The sequence below is a fragment of the Theropithecus gelada genome, chromosome 10 (genome assembly GCF_003255815.1).
Source record: "Theropithecus gelada isolate Dixy chromosome 10, Tgel_1.0, whole genome shotgun sequence".
Classification (NCBI taxonomy): Eukaryota; Metazoa; Chordata; class Mammalia; order Primates; family Cercopithecidae; genus Theropithecus; species Theropithecus gelada.
In genome coordinates this window covers 61,360,484-61,380,673 of record NC_037678.1, presented here as the reverse complement: position 1 = coordinate 61,380,673, position 20,190 = coordinate 61,360,484, and the positions used below count along the sequence as shown (strand labels likewise).

The window sequence follows — 20,190 nt, the reverse complement described above, 5'->3', positions numbered from 1 at the left end:
AAAATTAGCCACTTATTATTGAAAACATTTTAAAAAACTTTCAGAAAGATGGCTACTGTCAAGTTTATGGATTGTATCATCGCTGCCTGACTCCTAATCCTTCCTTCTGCATTCATTTTTCATACTTCCTAAGGGGTTTTTAAGCGATGGTCAGTGGATGAAAAACTTCAGTCTTTGAAAAAAGCCATTTCACTCACACTCTTGAATGATAGTTAGCTTGAGATCTAGTGATAGTTTAACTTGATATCACACTATTGCATGACAATTTATTCTTAGTTCAGTTTTTTCCTCAAAGTACTTTGTTCCATTGTCTTTCAGCCATGATTGCTGCTGTTGAAAAGTCTTCTATAAGTCATACTTATTATAGTCAAGATTCCTTGTAATTCTCACATGAGAACTGTTGGAACGTTGCTACTCTTTCCTTCTCTCTATTCTTTTATCTCTGCTCAAAACCCTCCAATGGCTTCCCATTTCAGAGTAGAAACAAAAATCCTTTCCATGGGCTAAAAGCCCTGTGTGATCTATCTTCCCCACTCCCATTACTCTATAACGTCATCTCTTCTCTTCTCCCCTTGATTACTCCACACCTCTGGTAATCACAGAGTTTTGTTCTGTGTCCCCACCCAAATCTCATCCCAAATTGTAATTCCCACATGTCAAAGGAGGGACCAGGTGGGAGGTGACTGGATATGGGGGTGGTTTCTCCATGCTGTTCTCATGATAGTGAGGGAGTTCTCTCATGAGACTTGATTATTTAAAAGTGGCAGTTTCCCCTGAACTCTCTCTCTCTCTCCTGCCACCTTGTGAAGATGGTGCCTGCTTCCCCTTCCACCATGACTGTAAGTTGAGGCCTCCTCAGCCATGCAGAACTGTGAATTAATTAAACTGCTTTTGTTTATAAATTACCCAGTCTCAGGTAGTATCTTTATAGCAGTATAAGAATAGACTAATACACGTGAACTCTGTGCTATTCCTCAAACATGCTGCTGACTTGAGGCCTTTCACTTACTATTCATTCTGATTTGAATGAATAACAGGAATCAATCATTTATCCCAGGAATCCATACTTGTTCCCTTTATCTTCCTCAGAACTCTGCTTAAACATTACTGTTTAGAGAGGCCTCCCCTGACTACACCACCCAAAGTAGCAGTCAGACTCCCATTCTATCATTCTCTATTCCCTTATTCTGCTCTATTTTTCTTTACAGCATGTATTACCATTTGACACACTGTATTTGTTTATAATATGTCCTGCCTTCTGTGTTAGGCAGGCTCTAAGATGGCCCCTAATGATCTCTGCCTCCTAGTATTCATGCTTTTGTGAAACCTCATCTCCTTGAGTGTAGGCCAGACTTATTGACTCACTTCTAACAAATACAGCAGATATGATGAAACGTCACTTCCAAGATTAAGTCATATAAAGACCATGACTTCCATCCTGGGTTCTGTCTCTTACCTTCTCTTGGATCATGCCCCAAGGGGAAGCCAATACCAAGTCATGAGGCATCCCTATAGATGGGCACTGATGGTGAGAGACTGAGGCCTAGCAACAACCACGTGAGTAAGCTTGGTAGTGGGGCCATCCCTGTTCTGAATCAATCCTTTAGATGAGACTGCAACTCCAACCTACAACTTGACTGCAAACTCTTGAGACTGTGAGCCAGAGGCACCCATTAAGCCCTGCTCAGATTCCCAACCCATTCCTGTTACATAATAGGTATTTGTTGTTTTAAGATGCTACTTTGAGTCATTTATTATGTAGCAATAGACAATATACTCTCATGTGTAATATAAAATATCATGGGATGTACTAAGAAAGACACAACTCTATATCCACTGTGATGATACAACCAGCCCTTTAAAATCAAATTTGGAGTAAAGCAAGGACTTCATTTCATTATTTATTTTTGAGACAGGGTCTCACCTTATTGCTCAGGCTGAAATGTAGTGGCACGATCTCAGCTCACTGCAACCTCCACCTCCTGGGCTCAAGCAATCCTCCCCACTTTAGCCTTCCAGGACTAAAGGCACATGCCATCACACCTGGCTAATTTTTGTATTTTTTGTACAGATGGGGTTTTGCCATGGTGCCCAGGCTGGTCTTGAATTCATAGCCTCAAGCAGTCCACCCACCTTGGCCTCCCAAAGTGGTGGAATTACAGGTGTGCGCCACTGTGCCCAGCCTTTGACTTTAGAGCCACTCATTCATGAATTTGAAATCTCCATGCTGGTAGTGACTTTTTGCTGAATACTATCATCCCTTTTGCCTAGAAAAGTGACAGGCACATGACAGTCACTTAATAAATATCTGCTAAATGAATACATGGTTAAAAATTATATTCTATAATGTTTATTACAAATTTAGAAAATGAAAAGATCTTGAGATGTTTCCCTAGGCAATGCCAAAATTTATTTGAAGGGCAACACACTGGTGGTGCACAGGCAGAAACCGGCCTGCAGAAGACAAATCTTAGCTAGCCAGAATGACATTTTGAAAAAAATTGTAATGACAAATAGGACCCAAAAGTTTGCCATATGTAACTACCACTCTTGTCTTATAACTAACAAATTCCTACCTTTATATTATACGCCCATGACCCCAGTCTATAGTTAGTCATTCTCCATCACTGGAGGTGTTGGAAAAGAGCTGCGGGCATTTTCATACTATAAGGGTGGGTATCCTAAATTATCTCTAAAGTGCCTTTGAATTTCAGGACTCTATAATTTCATTTATTTAATTGTATGTGTTTTGCAATTATTTAACACTTAGATGTTATATTGGACAGACATATTCAGAAACTTTTTAGAAGAATCAGCACAATTTTAGACATGCTAATTAATGGAATCTAACAAATAGTTTTTTCTTTTTTTGAGACAGGGTCTCACTCTGTCACTCGGGCTGGAATGCACTGGTGCAATCATGGCTTCCACAGCAACCTCAACCTCCTGGGCCCAAGTGATACTCCCACCTCAGCCTCTCAAACAGCTGGGACTACAGGCATTCACACCAGGTCCAGTTAATTTTTTTTTTTATTTTCTGTACAGACAGGGTCTCACTTTGTTGTCCAGGCTGGTCTCAACTCCTGGGCTCAAGCAATCCTCCTACCTCAGCCTCCCAAAGTACTGGGATTACAGGCATGAGCCACAGCACTCAGTACAAATATTCTTGAATATATAACCATTTTCAATAATTACCAGGTCATTCATTGGTAAGTAACTTTTTCAGGTGTGTTGTTTAATGTACTATGCCTCCCATTTCTAGTTCATGAATGAGTGTGGTTCCAAAGTCACAGTCAAACAGACAGAAAAATAACGGTGCTCCTTGTTTTACTCCAAATTTGAATTTAAAGTGCTAGTTACATTATCGCACTGGTTACAGAGTAGTGTCTTCCTCAGTACATCTCATTTTCTTCATAAAGAAGGCATCTGTCTTCCTTTTGGGTAACATGCCAAGGATGTGATCTTATTATACCAATAAAAGGTTTGGCTATGTCTACCAAACATTCGAAAATTTGTCCATTTCCTTTCAGCAGCTCTAACAATGTTATTTAAGACTGTCACTTTTTTTTTTTTCTTCCATAATCCAAGGTACTAATGAAAGCTCTCTGCCCCCTAGATTACAAATGCCACAGAGAAATGATCCTGTCTTACTCGGCTCATGGCCATATTCCAAGTGCCTAGCAGAAGCCTGACAAATAGTAGGTGGTCAATAAAAGATTGCTGAAAACATGGATATAACTAATTTGAATTATGTAAGTATTCACTTCTATCCCAGTTGTAGTTTCAACAAAAAGAAACCTAGAAACTAAAAACTAATAATAACTCCAAACATTGGGGCAACATTAAAATAAGAGGCTTTCAAGATAACCAATTTGAAAGGAAAGCATTCATGTTTGACAAAGTTCCATTACGGTTGTTAGAAAATCTGCTTAGTCCGTAGTCACAACTATGAATTTTATTAAAAGTCACTAAAACTCCACAGTCTTCCTTTTAAAAGACTGTAAGTCTAAAGAAAAGCAAAAGATGAGTAACAGTTTGTGTTATTCAATGCTGATTATGTGCCAGGTACTATGCTTGGCACCTCACACATTTCTTACTTTATTTATTTTGGCCAATACAACAGAATAGATTTGATTTCTTTTAGAGACAGGGTCTCACTCTGTTGCCCAGGCTGGAGTACAGTGGCTATTCACAGGCACAATCCCATTACTGATCTGCATGAGAGTTTTGACCTTCTTCGTTTCTGACCTGGACAGGTTCACTCCTCCTTAGGCAACCTGAGGGTTCCCTGCTCCCGGGAGGTCACCACATTGATGCCAAACTCAGTGTGGACACCTGACTGGCATAGTGCACTACAGCCCGAACTCCTGGGCTAAAGCGATCCTCCCACCCCAGCCTCCCCAGTAGCTGGGATAACAGGCACATGCTACTGTACCTGGTCACTTATTTCATTTAATCCTCATAAACACTGTATGAAGCAGAATCTGTGTTATCTCTGTGTCTGATGAGAAAACAGATGCAGAGAGGTGAAGGGACCTGCCTTAGGTCATACAGCTACTAGTATGCAGCAGGAAGGCAGGTGTTTCAACCCAGGCTACTGCTCTTAACCATTTGGCTACACTGGCAGAGCCAGTTTCTTCAATCATAAAATCTCCGGGGCAGTTTCAAGGTCTAAATGAGCATGTGGAAAAGTGACTACAGGGACTCAGTTACCATCTCCCTGTCTCCTCTCCCACTTTCTTCAGCTGGGGGCCTCCCATCCTGGCTCCTTAGGCAATGCTAAGTTATAGTTTGGGACAATAAGCAGTGACCCAATAATTTGCTTCCTCCCTGCCTACAAGTTTGGGGAGCTTTAGGATATTTTAAGCAATCTGTGGTATTGTTTGATGAAGCCCACTGAAAGGGAAGTAAATATGTTGCTCAATTACAAAGTAATTGGGGAAGTTAAATACATTGCCTCAGGTCATACAGCTAGTAAGTGATGGAGCTGAGATTTGAATCCAGACATTTTTCCCACGCAGAGCTGAGATGTGAACTCAGACTTTTCGCCCCATGCAGTGTTCCTTCCACAACTGAGAGAGGAGCTGCATAAATTCAAGGTCAGTAATCCATATAGAAAGAGAAGATCGGCCGGGCGCGGTGGCTCAAGCCTGTAATCCCAGCACTTTGGGAGGCCGAAACGGGCGGATCACGAGGTCGGGAGATTGAGACCATCCTGGCTAACACGGTGAAACCCCGTCTCTACTAAAAAATACAAAAAACTAGCCGGGCGAAGTGGCGGGTGCCTGTAGTCCCAGCTACTCGGGAGGCTGAGGCAGGAGAATGGCGTGAACCCGAGAGGAGGAGCTTGCAGTGAGCTGAGATCCGGCCACTGCACTCCAGCCTGGGTGACAGAGCAAGACTCCGTCTCAAAAAAAAAAAAAAAAAAAGAAAAAAAGAAAGAGAAGATCAGAGAACAGAAGTCACAACAAATCTTAAACATATGTGGAAGTAGATGAGAAATGCTGCCAGAGAAAGGCAAATTCAGAATGACAAATGTGGCCGGGCGCGGTGGCTCAAGCCTGTAATCCCAGCACTTTGGGAGGCCGAGACGGGCAGATCACGAGGTCAGGAGATCGAGACCATCCTGGCTAACACGGTGAAACCCCGTCTCTACTAAAAAATACAAAAAACTAGCCAGGCGAGGTGGCGGGCGCCTGCAGTCCCAGCTACTCGGGAGGCTGAGGCAGGAGAATGGCGTAAACCCGGGAGGCGGAGCTTGCAGTGAGCTGAGATCCGGCCACTGCACTCCATCCTGGGCGACAAAGCGAGACTCCGCCTCAAAAAAAAAAAAAAAAAAAAAAACCAGAATGACAAATGTTGCAGAAGTAGGATCTCTAAGAAGGTGCTGTATTACCCCATGTTAGTACAGGATTGGAAAGGGTGGCTGGATCAACTTTTTAAATCTCCTCTAACGAAGACGCAGTAATTATGATAGAAATGGCTACACTTTTCTTTGTTAATAACTCAGCAAGCGCAGAGCGTAAGTACCATATGAAAGCTGTGGTTACATAAAAGACTGATGGACAAAAACATATATATACACACACACGTATATATATAGTGGGTTTGGAATATGTGTGTATATGTATACACATATGTATATACATGTGTATGACACACGTGTTTATGTGTATACACACACAGATATATGTTTTTATATGTATATATTCAAAACCTACAAAAGTTTTTGTATGGGCCATCAATTAAAGCATGAATCTTAAATGCATTTTTGAGCAATCAGGGAAATTTAAATATAGACTGAATATTAGATGATATTAAAGAACTATTGTTATTTAGGGGTAAGTTAATGGCACTCTAGTTGTTTTTAAGTTCTATCATTCAAGCCCGGCAAAGTGGCGTGCATCTGTAATCCCACTTATTTAGGAGGCTGAGGCTGGAGAACCGCTTGAGCCAGGAGAGTTCAAGACCAGCCTGGGGAACACAGCAAGACCTCATCTCAAAAAAAAAAAAAAAAAAAAAAAACTTCTATAATTCAATTACTATTAATACATCCAAGTCATTTTATTTTCAATATAGATTGAATATGGGAATTATTGCTTATTTTTTACTGAAAATAGAGCAGCTGAATTATCAGTGTCAAAGGTTTGGGGTTCTTTGCTGTTGTCTTTATCCTCTGATTGGGATTTTTGAATTTAATGTCTAGTTACAGGATTCAACGTTTGTGACACATTAGGAAAACACTGTCTCTAATATTTAGGAACCAGAATTATCTGAACATATTAACCAACAGTGTACAGAACCGTCCTGTCCTTCTGACCAGGTCACAATGAGCTCTACAAAATAAACAAGTGCAAATGCTTTGTTGCCTAAACTTCTTTATTTTCTAACCAATGCTTAATAGTAATTTTGTTTTGAAATGACCCAAAAAATACTGGTCACAGTATTGTTTGCCATGTACAAAGGGCAAGAGGAAAGCACCTCTCCCCTAAGCTAAAAGATTAAAAGCTTGGAGAAAAGGGAGATCAGGTGATCATGAACTCTCTACTGTTTCTACAGAACTCACTTGCTCATCTACGATTCAAAAGCTGCCATTCGCATGAGTACCTTTCAGTTTAGGAATGTAATTTCAACAATGCATCCATTTTATCCAAATTCCAATAGAGTAAGAAAAATTGGATGCTCCATAACATTTCTTATAAAAGAATTTTATCAGTAACACTGTACTTTCTAGCCAACACTTAAAAAACTGTGACTGTCTCTTTTCTGTAACCTTCTGGTATGTGAAAGTATCTCAGATTAATAACTCAAAGAAACGAGTATACACAAGCACTTTATCAGCTGTCCAGATGACAAGAAACTTGAAAAGATACTAAGTATGTTGGGTAACAGCTTGTCTGGCTAGAATAAAAGATCCAATTGAACATACAAAGAGGTGTACCACCGTTTGGAAGCTGGTAAGACAGCCCTGCTGTTGTTTTCTTCATCTACCTGGTGAGGTGGGAGATGCGCATTTGATTATAGGGCGTCAAATACCAGCATCAGATAGTATCTGCTGGGGGCTCTGATGGGTACAGCACAGCTAACCAAATACCAAAGGATTTGCTTTCATGAACAACTTTCCCCAAGAACTGTGCCCTGCTACTCAAAAGATGATCAGGGAGACACACAACAGCAGCACAAGCTTAGAGAAAACTTGTTAGAAAGGCAGAAGCTCTGCCTCACCCAAACTTTCTGAATCAGAATCTGCATTTGAACCAAATCCCCAGGTAATCTGTATGCACATCACAGTTTGAAAAGCATGGGTTTAGAGGCTTATTGTCAGTTTGGAAGGAGGTTTCCACAGTACTCTTCCTTAGGCCCCTCCTGTTCCTCATTTTTACTGAGGAGTCACATAAGGATATTGAAGAACCCTCATCAAATCCCAAGTAACACTAAACTAGAAGGAAACAATTGCACAAGCACCTCTTGGAAGACCAGGCTTGACAGCTGATCATGTAAAAGAATATAAACAACCAGAGAGATCTGCTAAAGAAAAAAAAACTAAGGCACACTTGAATATATTGCTACAAATCAGACCACTTCTAGACAACTGGCTATAAGTCTGGTCACACATTCTAAGTGACTGAGAGTGAACTGTGGTCACGCAGTTTGGTGAGAAACAGGGAGGGAAAAGGATCTGGAAATTCTATCAAAAAGAATGGCTGAACTGAAGGACCTTAACCCTGAAGAAGAGGTGACAATGTGAGGACATCATGGTCATATTCACACATCTGAAAGATTGTCTCAAGACATTTCATTCTACAAATGTGTTTTTGAGCATCTGCTATGTGCCAGGCACCGTGCCAGGAGCTAAGGATACAGAGAGGGAAAACCAGATCGGATCTCTAATTTTCTGATGTTTCTTGCCTAATGGAAGAAACCTGCCTGTTGTTCCAGAAAGCAGAACTCCAGACAATCAAAGGCAAGTGGAAGGACATGGGCACCTTTCAAGGAAGCCCCTTCTGGCCAGAAGGCTACAGCTTTGTAAAGAAGTGAATAGACAAAAGCTCAGAGGCTCCCCAGGGCTGAAAAGAATGAGTCAAGGAAGGATGACCACCTCCCAGGGAGTAGCAGCTCAGGGGACTAACAGGCCAATGCTAATATTCCAGGGCTAGAGGATGCTTGGGGCCAATGACATTAATCCAAGATTTGTTTAGAATTATGCTACATTCAATTTCACTAACAAAATTTTCAAAACTTAATGACAATTTAGGATTAACAGCTAAATTTTGTATGTAAATGATGTCATACCTTAAACTTATGAGTAAATGATGTCTAATTTCTTTTAGTAATAGTTTGTTGTTGTTGTTGTTTTGAGACGGAGTCTCACTCTGTCTCCAGGCTGGAGTACAGTGGTGTGCTCTCGGTTAACTGCAACCTCTGCCTCCTGAGTTCAAGTGATTCTCCTGCCTCAGCCTCCCAAGTAGCTGGGATTACAGGCGTCCCCCACCACACTTGGCTAATTTTTGTATTTTTAGTAGAGATGGAGTTTCAACATGTTGGCCAGGCTAGTCTCGAACTCCTGACCTCAAGTGAGTCATCCGCCTCAGCCTCCCAAAATGCTGGGATTAAAGGCATGAGCCACCATGCCCGGCCTTAGTAATAGTTTTTAAAACCTAAGATTTAATAAAAATCCACATTACTTTATTTATTGATTGATTGAAATGGAGTCTTGCTAAAGAACTAAAGAGGGAGGGGTAGGGAAACTAGTTGCCTGAGGTGCAAATAAAACAATATTTATAAAGAAAAATAAAACATAAAACACTTCAGTAGAATGCAGTCCTTTTCACAGAATGCAGCAAGGCATAAAAAATTAAATATATTTAATAAGAGAATATTTAAGGTAAACTGACAAGCTATCATATATAATTATGCAGGTTATATAGCAACATGGAAAAAATGCTTACAATGACAAGAGAACAATACAAACTTGTATAATTCTAGCCATGTGATCAACAAGTAGGAAAAAATAAAATCCAAGAGTTTATTTTCTAGAGTATTAGAATTCCCTTTTTAAAAAATTTGAACTTTCTATTTCACTGTTGGCTGTACAATACTTTTATAATAGATTTACCAGGAGCCAGTCGGGGGCAGTGGTTCACGCCTGTAATCCTAGCACTTTGGGAGGCCAAGGCGGACGGATCATGAGGTCAGGAGATTGAGACCATCCTGGCTAACATGGTGAAACCTCGTTTCTACTAAATATACAAAAAAAATTAGCCGGGCGTGAGAGCGGGCGCCTCTAGTCCCAGCGACTCAAGAGGCTGAGGCAGGAGAATGGTGTGAACCTGGAAGGTGGAGCTTGCAGTGAGCCAAGATTGTGCCACTGTACTCCAGTCTGGGCAACAGAGCAAGACTCCATCTCAGAAAGAAAAAAAAAATTATCAGGAGCCAAAATAACTCACTACAAGTGTAAGAATTTGTACATTTGCAAGAAATGAAATAGCAAAATGTGACACACACAGTTTGATCTTCACCTTCAGTTGGTTGTCCTTTATAAAGCTATTTAAGTTCATAAACAACCAAAAGTAAAGATAATGAGATTCATGTTATTAAAAGTGCTTAACATTTGTGGAAAGCAAAAAGGACTTTGTACAGCAACCGCCCATGAACCTTGGGTAAAAGCAAAACTAAATTTCTGGAGTCTATTTTGCTTTTCACCTTATTTGATCTTGCTTAACATCACTCATGCCAAGTTGAGTTTTTTTCCTCTTCTTTTCCCTTCTCAAGTTCACAAAGTGGAAAAAAAAAAAAAAATACACAGCAGTTCTGTTACGGTCCTCACTATTCTCCCAGCAATACTACGTATGAAATGCGGCTTTCTAGAATGGGCCACAGAGAAAGTAAGAGAAGAGAAATATCCAAATACTATCTGTCACCACAGGGATCACCAGGACTGAGTTGACTTAGGGCCAAGAGATCTGGGCTCAAGTTTTCCACATCTGTAACATGAAATCATACTGCTTGCCCCAAAAGGTGATGTCACAGGAAAGTCCCGAGCACATGGTGATACTCAAGAAATGCTCATCTCATCCTTTTCCCACCTTCTGCCACACACGTGCACATGAGCTCTGCCCATTCTAAAACTACAGGGGTCCTTAAGTCTACTATTTCCCAGATGCCCACTCCAACTTTCTCTACCCTGCTCTCTGCCTTGGCAGGCTAATCATTATGAATCACATCAACAGGTCCCTATGACCTTGACCTCTGACTGGGTTTAGCCAATGCTAAGTCCCAGAAAGAGATCGGGGGAGGAAAGGAGAGGCGACGGAGGGGATAAGGTTGGAAATTCATTCTACTTGTGGTGGATGCATCCCTCAACCAAAAGTCACTGCTCCTCTCAAGGTAGCCTCTTGCCACTTGATAACGACAATCTCTTCTGGCTCCTGCTAACTACTTTCATCCATTCATCTCTTTGTAGCTAGGGGTAGTAACAGCTCCACCATCACTATGACCCGTGGTTCCTGCACTATCCCTTATGGTTTTCTCCACATCCTGTCCATACCACTTGAAGTCAACTCTCTTGGAATTATCCTAAGTTGAGAATGCCAACTTTTCCTGTTGGGACTTTCACAGATAAAGTCCTATCTACAGAATTCCAGAATCATTTATATCTTGAATCAACACAAGGAGAATGGCAGTTCTGGGGTTTCAGATTGAGATGCACATGCAGGCAGAATGTGATAATTCTAAAATACTCCCAAGTATTGATGATTCAAAACTCCCAAGGCTAGCCTGTGCTCTCCCAATAGGCCTGAGGTAGTCCCACAGCTGAGCCATTCTCCTCAGACCCCAGAGGAATAACATCAGTTTCTAAACCCTTGGGACCCTGTGAATTGAGCAAGAAATTCTAGGCCTCCCCATGTTTTAAATCTTCAGTCCAGCCTCAGTCAGTGAGTCCCAGTTTTACCTCAAACTAATAAAGGTGTCCAAATTACCAATCTCTCAGGGACTGAGAGAACGGGAAACACAGCAGCCTCTCAAAAATCCCATCTTTCCTACTGTGCCATGGCTTCATGTGCCATGGTTTCATGTGGAGTCAGAAAATAGAGCACAAGAATGGACTCTCCAAAACCAAAGGGCTGTGTTAGCCTCGGATGGAGTGGGGAAAGAAGGTGAAGGAAACCTCCTACACACACCTTTCTCTCCTTTCCAATTCCCAGAGCAAGTGAGGAAATGGGGACCTAGTTACCCAGGGTCAGTAAGTATGTAAGGCAGAGCCAGGACTGAATAAAGGCAACTGACTACCAGTCCAACTTTAATGACAATGGCCATATTTTCTCCCATTTGATCTGTACTGTCCAGTTGCCCAAAGGCAAGTTAAAGGAAACACCCCTCAGTTGAGTCCTAGCCCACCATCATGTGTCAGACTTTTACTGGTTTAAGATGCACTTACAAGGTCTAGAGTGGCCCTAGTCATCCCATCCTTGTCATCACAGAGGTTTCATCTCTTTCTATTGAGTCTAAAGACACAGAGCTAAGGACACCCTTAGCTGTCAGCACCCACCATGTGCAGAGGGCTCTTCCAGATGCCCTGGTGAGTTAAAAAGAGTCATCCAATTCTTTTTATTTATTTATTTATTTATTTATGTTTTAAGAAGACCAGAGAAGTAAATATGAAGTACAAGAGAAGGGAGCTGTACCCAGAGCATTACCCAGCAGAAAGGCATTAAAGCAACAACATAGTGGCACATTAGGAACTCAATGCTCTGGGTCACACTGTGACACGTGACACATGGATCACGCCCCAGCCTTTCCAAACCTCCATTTCTTCATCATTAAAATGAGGTCAATAACACTATCTACTATTAATGACACTACTATTAACACAGGGTTAATGATACATGTAGCAGTCCTTAGCACAGTGAGTGACATGCCACGAGGGCTCAACAAATGCTTGCTTTTATAATCAGACCAAACTGAAGTTGGTTAAGTCTCCTCTAGCTGGAAATCAAATTCTGCGGCCTTACTGGCATTTTACCTGCACCCTAGGGCTTAAAAGCCTTTGTTTACTTTTAGAGGAAGTATATTACAATATTAACAAATGTACCAAACATAGCAGTAAAACTATGCTAGTAAGACCACTGAGATAGAAATACTTCATTAAATAGATGTTTTAGAACCTACATTCAGAGGAGAGTTCCATGAGAGTGGGTGTCAGCCAAGAGTAAGTTCAGTAACGGACTGAACCATTAAAAAGCTAACAAAACCTCAGGATAATTCATTAGGATCACAATACGCAGACTAAGGAGGGAGTTTACATCTGAAGAAACCAGGGATCCAGAATCTGAAGAGGGACTTGGGAGATGAAAATAAAGAAAGCTTCTTCAGGTACTTCAAGGGTTGTATATGTTATATATGGTGGGAAAGACTAAGGAAGCCCAGTGGGTCAAGAGTCCCAGGACAAATATTGTGTCTTCCTATGAGAAAGACTGTTCTTGTGCTGAGAGGTATCCCCTACATAAGTAGAGGAGTAGAGGAGATAGCATCTCACCAGTGGGCATACTGGAAAACCCTGTGGTCACTTCCTACCAGAAAGTCTGCAATCCTAATGTCTTATTTGGACACCAGAAATAAACATAATTGGGAATCAATAGAGCGCAGCTCCTATGTGCCAGCATTTCTCACCCCTGCTAACAACAAATCCTTCAGAGAATACTACAACGGCTCAAATTTAGTCTGCTATTACATTTCCTTGGGCAGTCTTATTCCATTTGAGAGGCATTCTAGTTAAAGGTAAATAAATAACTCCATAATGTTTTTTCTTAAAGATAAATTAATCAGCCCAACACTATATCAAAAAAGGCACAAGGATAATGTCACATGATTCTGAGTAATTATGCTAAGGGTTTCATTTAATCAAAGGCATCATTGCTTTTGCTCTGCTAGGCTCAGAAAACTAAACATTGAAAAAAATCAAGAAATAGTCTAAAAATCACAGCCACTGGGAAGAAAGTGATTCAACATTATATTTTCTTTGTTCCACCTGCCAAAAACGATAGAGTGAATTTGGAACTGAGAAAGACAAAAAGAAAAAATTCAAGAGTAGAAAAAGATGTATGAAAGACAAGCAAGAGGCTGGGCATGGTGGCTCACACCTGTAATCCCAGCACTTTGGGAGGCTGAGGCGGGTGAACACTTGAGGTCAAGAGTTCGAGATCAGCCTTGCCAACACAGCGAAACTCCATCTCTACTAAACATACAAAAATTAGCTGGGCATGGTGTTAGGCACCTGTATTCCCAGTTACTCGGGAGGCTGAGGAAGAAGAATCGCTTGAACCTGGAAGGCAGAGGTTGCAGTGAGCCGAGACTACACCACTGCACTCCAGCCTGGGGGACAGAAGACTCTGCCTCAAAAAAAAAAAAAAAAAAAAGACAAGCATGAGAGTTTAGTGACTTTAACCACCAAGAGCCTTCCTGAAACTCCAGATGTGTGATTTGTATACCTAAGCATATAGTGCAGTCTCCACCCACGTTTTTTTTCTTTCACCACAATGAGTTGGGTAGCAGGAGGGAAGGATATAAAGGCAGAAGCTCATCTTTCATTCAGTCTATTTGCTGCCTTTGACGGCTATCACAATTCAGCACACAAGAATGCTGGTGCTCATCACCATGGAGGCAATTGTAATGTCAAACCCAAAATTGTGGAATCACAAAATATGAGACACATGTAACAGGCTTTGGGATGGGAGGGAGGGAGGGAGTGGAGATCCAAATTACCAGGCAAGAAATGCAAGTCTTTAGAAGCCCTTTTGAAGCAATTCAGATACTTAGTCATTTTTTTTCCTTTTGGAAAATTGAGACACTGATTATTTCTAGTTAAATTAATCTCTTCTGTTCATAGAATATATTATACCAGAATTCCAGCCTTCAGACCCAGTGAGAAATGAATGCCCTATTAAAGGATATACAATCAAGTGTAGATACCTTCATTATAAAGCCTGGCTTTCACCTGAACTGGAGAAAGCAATCTTTGTCCTAGATCACACAGTATTTCATTGTAACTCTATCCCTCAAGCACTACTAGACTGGGGAGACAAGTAAGTCAACAGGGTGCTAAGTGCTATCACAGAGGTAATCTACTTCATGCTCCAGGAGAAATGGAAAAGGAGGAGAAGTGGCGCCTAACCAGCCCAAGGGGTCAGAGAAGGCTTTCGGAGGAGGGGCACCTGAGATGAAGCTGGAGAGGCAAGTAGTGTTGGCCTAATGAGTGGGGTAGGGTTTATTCTATGCTGAGGGGCACAGGGAAGCCAGGAGGACCAACTGGAAACCCAGAAGCCTGGGGAATGCTAACATTTCAGGGCTGGTCTGAGGACTTGGAGACCGGAAAGGGGCCACAGAATGATGGGTCAGAAAGACAAGGGCTAAGGAGGAGGGCCTTTCAAGGCAGAAGTCACTCACAGTGTGAAGGAATGCAAGCCAAGTCAGACAAGGGCTAAAGGCCTAGACTTAAGTAACCACAAAGGGCCTAGGGTGCCCTTTGCCTGAGACATTTCAGGGAAGTGGCAGTGACAGAGGCCAGGGTACAGAGGGTTAAATCGCAGGAGGTGAGGAAGTAGAGACCATGGATAAGGCGCAGGAAGCCTGGCTAAGACCAGGGAGTGAGCTAACAGGAAATACAGGATCAAATTGTATTTTCCAGCCTGAACCTCTTTCTTTGAGCTCCAGAGTTTCATCTCCTCTTGAATTCCTCCTTTTCCCTCACCCACTACACTCAATTTATATTCTGGCCTCCCCTCTACCCATTCTCCATACAACAGTCTGGGTGGTCTTTTTAAACTATAAATCAGGCCATCATACCACTCCATACTCAAAATACACAATGGCTTCTCACTGACCTTAGAATAGAATCTTAATGCCTTGCTATGCCCTGTAAGTTCTTGAGTGATATGGGCCCTGCTCTATGCTCCAGTATCCTCTCATGCACCTCTCCTCCTGTTAGTCTTGTACCAACCTGGTCTCCTTTCAGTCCTTGAATTCATTAAGCACAGTCTTGCTTTAGAATTTTTGCCCTTCCTCCTTTACCAGGAACCAGTCCTAGGCCTCCAGGCCCTTTCCAAACTCTGTCCATAGAGGCAGGAGCCTCTTCATTCCCTCCTGGGGTTGTACAGGTCCTGCCTCACTCTTCTCAGAGCTCCCTCCACCATTTTGTGCAAATAAACACCCACACACCCCAAAATCACCTCCCATCCAGTAGATGCAGGCAAAGGGTGAGTTACCTATAAAGGAATGGGCCACTGCAAGTGTTCTTCCACCCCATGCCCAACGGTTTACCTCAAACCAACTTCTTCAGAGCCCAGGTTTTCCAGCCCTCCCAGTGGGATATTTCCTGGGTCTCACTACTAGGGGCTTTGATGGATGTCAAAAGACCCAGGCCCTAGCTCATTTCTCTGCTGCCAATTAGTTGTGTGCCCTTTATCAAGGCACCACTACATCAATTTTCTTATCCTAAGAAAGGTAAACAGTGTCTGTTTCCCTAGCTTTTAAGAAGGTCACCACGAAGGTGTGCTAACACCCCAGTTCTCAGCTCCCTCTTCCTTGACCCAGGGGCCTCTCTCCCACCTTTGCATCACTTGCCTTCTTAACCAGGAACAAGTCCTAGGCCCCTTGGCCCTTCCCAAACTCTGCCCATAGAGGCAGGAGCTTCTCCATTCCCTCCTGGGGTTGCACAGGTCCTGCACCTCACTCTTCTCAGAGCCACCTCAACCATTTTCTGCAAATAAACACCCACACATCCCAAATTCACCACCTATCCAGTAGATAGATGCCTCTTCTCAACCATGTCTCCTTTGGCCTTAGTCACTAGCTCCCATCCTAGGCCTGGTATACAAAAGCCTCCCAGACAATCACGCCCTCTCATTCTCTTCGCCAACACTGCTGGCTGGCCACTGACACCCACGGCAACTTTGGAAACCGTGGTTTGAAGATGGCAGAGCATCATTTGTCTGTGCCCCCTCCATCCCCACAGAGGACTGGATTTTAAATGAGCACAGAAATATCTACTATTTTAAGCCACTGAAGTTTCAGCAGGGTTTATCTATTACAGTAGCTAGTGTTTCTCTACACAATACAGGCTGAATTAAAATGGCAGCTGGAGAGAAGGGAGAAGACTCTAGTGGTAATGAAGAAAGCCTGGAGCTAGGATTAGGAATGGCCTGATGACCATCTCCATTTATATATTACTTATCCTCTTCAAAGCACTTTAAAATGTTTTCTAATTTGACACACCTTCATCAATACTATTGCTATTAACAATTCACAAATGAAAAAATGGACTTAGTGAAGTTAAGGCATGTCCAAGGTCCCATAGTTGATAAGTGGAGAAGCCAAACTGGACACAGGACCCCTGACTCTTAGTCTAATAGCATCTTCCCTACAGCATCTAATCTCTCAAAGCCACATTCTAGTGCCACATCAGACACACTCAACTAAAGTACAAGGGTGCTAGAATGAAACAAAAAGGATAGGTAGTCTAGTAGAACTGATAAAAGGCAGATTGTGGGCCGGGCGTGGTGGCCCATGCCTGTAATCCCAGCACTCTGGGAGGCCGAGGCGGGCGGATCACGAGGTCAGGAGATCAAGACCACAGTGAAACCCCATCTCTACTAAAAATACAAAAAATTAGCCAGGCGTGGTGGCGGGCGCCTGTAGTCCCAGCTGCTCGGGAGGCTGAGGCAGGAGAATGGCATGGCATGAACCCGGGAGGTGGAGCTTGCAGTGAGCCGAGATCGCGCCACTGCACTCCAGCTTGGGCGACACAGCAAGACTCTGTCTCAAAAAAAAAAAAAAAAAAAAAAAGAAGGCAGATTGTGGAGGTCTTTGTAAACATCAGACTGTGGAGTATAACTTTCATTGAAAACACAATGAGGAGCAAAAACCAACTCCCACTTCCAAGCTCCACACAGTACTTTTATATCTTCTCTGCCTTCAAAGAGCTTACTGCATCATCCACCCTTGGCTATCAGTGGATGCCAATGCTCCACTTCACACAAAAAATAGAAGTTTTTACAAGGGCAAAAATTCCAGCCCCCTGCCTTCTATAGACTTCTGTATCCCCACATAGCCCTTCCTCTTTCCACACAGTCAAATGAAAGAGGCACCACTCCTCTGGCAATGCTATTGGCCATCTCCTGTGCATGCCCCTCCATCCACAGAAGAGACTCTGTTCAATCACTTATCCTTTCTTTTCCTGAATTTCTGATTTTTTCCCTTTCTCCTGGCTCTTCCTTTCCTCGGCCTCTGAACATACTAGAGCCCCTCTCATTCTAAAATCACCCCTTCCTTGGGAAGCCCATAGCCACCTCTTATCCTCACACTTCCTAGCTGAGCTCCTTTAAGCATCAACAGCAAAAATGCATCTCTACTTCATTACCATGGATTCTCTACTCCACCCCCACCCACGGTAATGCGGTGGTGGGATGCTGAAACATTCACCTCCAGTGATACCTCTTAGGAGCTAAATCCAATGAAGAATTCCCAACATTTCTCTTACTTTACCTTTTTATGGCACTTAACACTGCTGTATTCCCACCTTCTTGAAATTATCCCCTGCCTTAGTTTCCATGGCCCCATCCTCCCCACTAAATGTTGGTATTTCCTGGGGCTCCATCTTTATACTTCCTCTTACCCTACATACTCTACTTTCTGTTTGAAATCATCCACAAATATAGTTTCAACTGATGGCTACACACTGGAGACTTCCACAGTGTGTAGCTGTGGAAGTGTAGCTATATCTCCACAGTCCAGACCACTCATGTGAGCTCTCCACAATCTGGCTATATGTGCCTGGCAGTATTTCCACCTGGATTCCATGGGCAGCTCAAACTCAACATGGCTAAAACCACAGCAAGCATCTTGTTTACCATGCTTGTTCCTCTTCTTACTGCATCCATAAGGAGAGCATTTATTGAGTACTGTATCAGTAAGGGCCCTACAGAGAAACAGTACCAATATGAAACACAACTATATATATGTGTGTGTGAATGGATATATGTATGAATATACAGCCATACTTACACACTAAGATTTATTTTAAGGAACTGGCTCATGCAATTGTAGGGCTGACAAGTATTAAATCTTTTGGGCAGACCAGCAGGCTAGAAATGGAGGCAAGAATTGCTGCTGCAGTTTTGAACTCCCCTACCCAAACAAGTACCCAGGAGACAGGGTCTGGCCTCTCACCTCTATATCCCCAGCATCCTACACAGGCTTGACACACAGCAGAAGCTCAGTAAGTGTTGGTTAATGGCCAACTGGGTATAAATCGAGATGTTATTAAATGAGAATGGGACAACAGGATGAATCATCATGGGGAAGAATCAAGACTTGACCAAGGACTATGTTACAAATCAAGACATAGCCCTTTTGGGCATTCATTTGACAGAATTACCGCATCACTACACCCATGACTGAACAAGGACCATTACACAGATAGAAGCATATCCATTCAATACTATATTTGAATGTCTCAACAACCCTGTGAAGTTGGTATGGCAAAGAAAAGTTCACATTTTGTGAGTAAAATTGAGGTTCAAAGATTAAGGGTCTTGTTTAGGTTGCTACAAAAAATACCTACAATGAAGTGTCTTAGTTGTTCAGGGATATGCAAGGTAAGACCATTAAAACAACAGAAAGTTGGCCGGGAGCGGTGGTTCATGCCTGTAATCCCAGCACTTTGGGAGGCCAATGCAGGTGGATTACTTGAGCTGAGTTCAAGCCCGGCCTGGGCAACATGGTGAAACCCTGCCTCTACAAAAAATACAAAAATTAGCCAGGTATGTTGGTGCACACCTGTGGTCCCAGCTAAACTTGGGAGGCTGAGGAGGGAGGACTACTTGAGCCCAGGAGGTAGAAGCTGCAGTAAGCTAGGATCACACCACTGCACTCCAGTCTGGACAACAGAGCAAGGTCCTGTCTCAAAAACCAACCAATGACCAAAAAAAAAAAAAAAAAAGTCAAAACCAAAAAGTAACAGTGCAGTTCAAAACTCCTTATCAACCAAACCTGCAAAAAGTAATATTCTACTATTTACAAATAATACTTATTATAACTATTGTTCTGATTTTTGTACTATATCATGGTATGTAGTATATTATTAGAATTATATATCCATTGTTGTAGGCCAGGCGCGGTGGCTCACGCCTGTAATCCCAGCACTTTGGGAGGCTGAGGCAGGCAGATCACGAGGTCAGGAGATCAAGACCATCCTGGCTAACATGGTGATAACCCGTCTCTACTTAAAATACAAAAAGAAAAAAATTAGCCAGGCGTGGTGGTGGGTGCCTGTAGTCCCAGCTACTCGGGAGGCTGAGGCAGGAGAATAGTGTGAACCTGGGAGGCGGAGCTTGCAGTGAGGCGACAGAATGAGACTCTGTCTCAAAATACATAAATAAAATAGAATTATATATCCATTGTTGTAATAATTTCCGGTTATATAGTAAACATCCAGAAGCACTGTTTTCTGAAATAAAGCCAATATGTATTAAATTTATGACTTTTTAAAGATAACTATATAGTTCTCTCAGCACCACCTAAGTAGCTGGTTTCCGTATTTATTAATATACATCAGAATTAGTGAAATGTTAATATTTAGTCCAAGCATTGTATCTGGGGATGCGATGGCATTCTCTGAAGCCACAGAGGAGTGAA

General features: G+C 42.3%; 1 protein-coding gene across 3 annotated transcripts in view; it reads right to left on the bottom strand.

The window, feature by feature from the left end:
* ZHX3 (zinc fingers and homeoboxes 3) overlaps positions 1-20,190 on the bottom strand; it is a 137,218-nt gene that overhangs the window by 104,983 nt on the left and 12,045 nt on the right. For 2 of the 3 annotated variants that reach the window (XM_025399509.1, XM_025399508.1), the window contains exon 1: positions 13,989-14,147. The exons of the other annotated variant lie outside the window; for it this stretch is intronic. The gene's annotated coding sequence lies outside the window, so the exon portion shown is untranslated. Of the gene's footprint in view, positions 1-13,988; positions 14,148-20,190 lie in introns of those variants that run through there. 3 annotated transcript variants of the gene reach the window in all.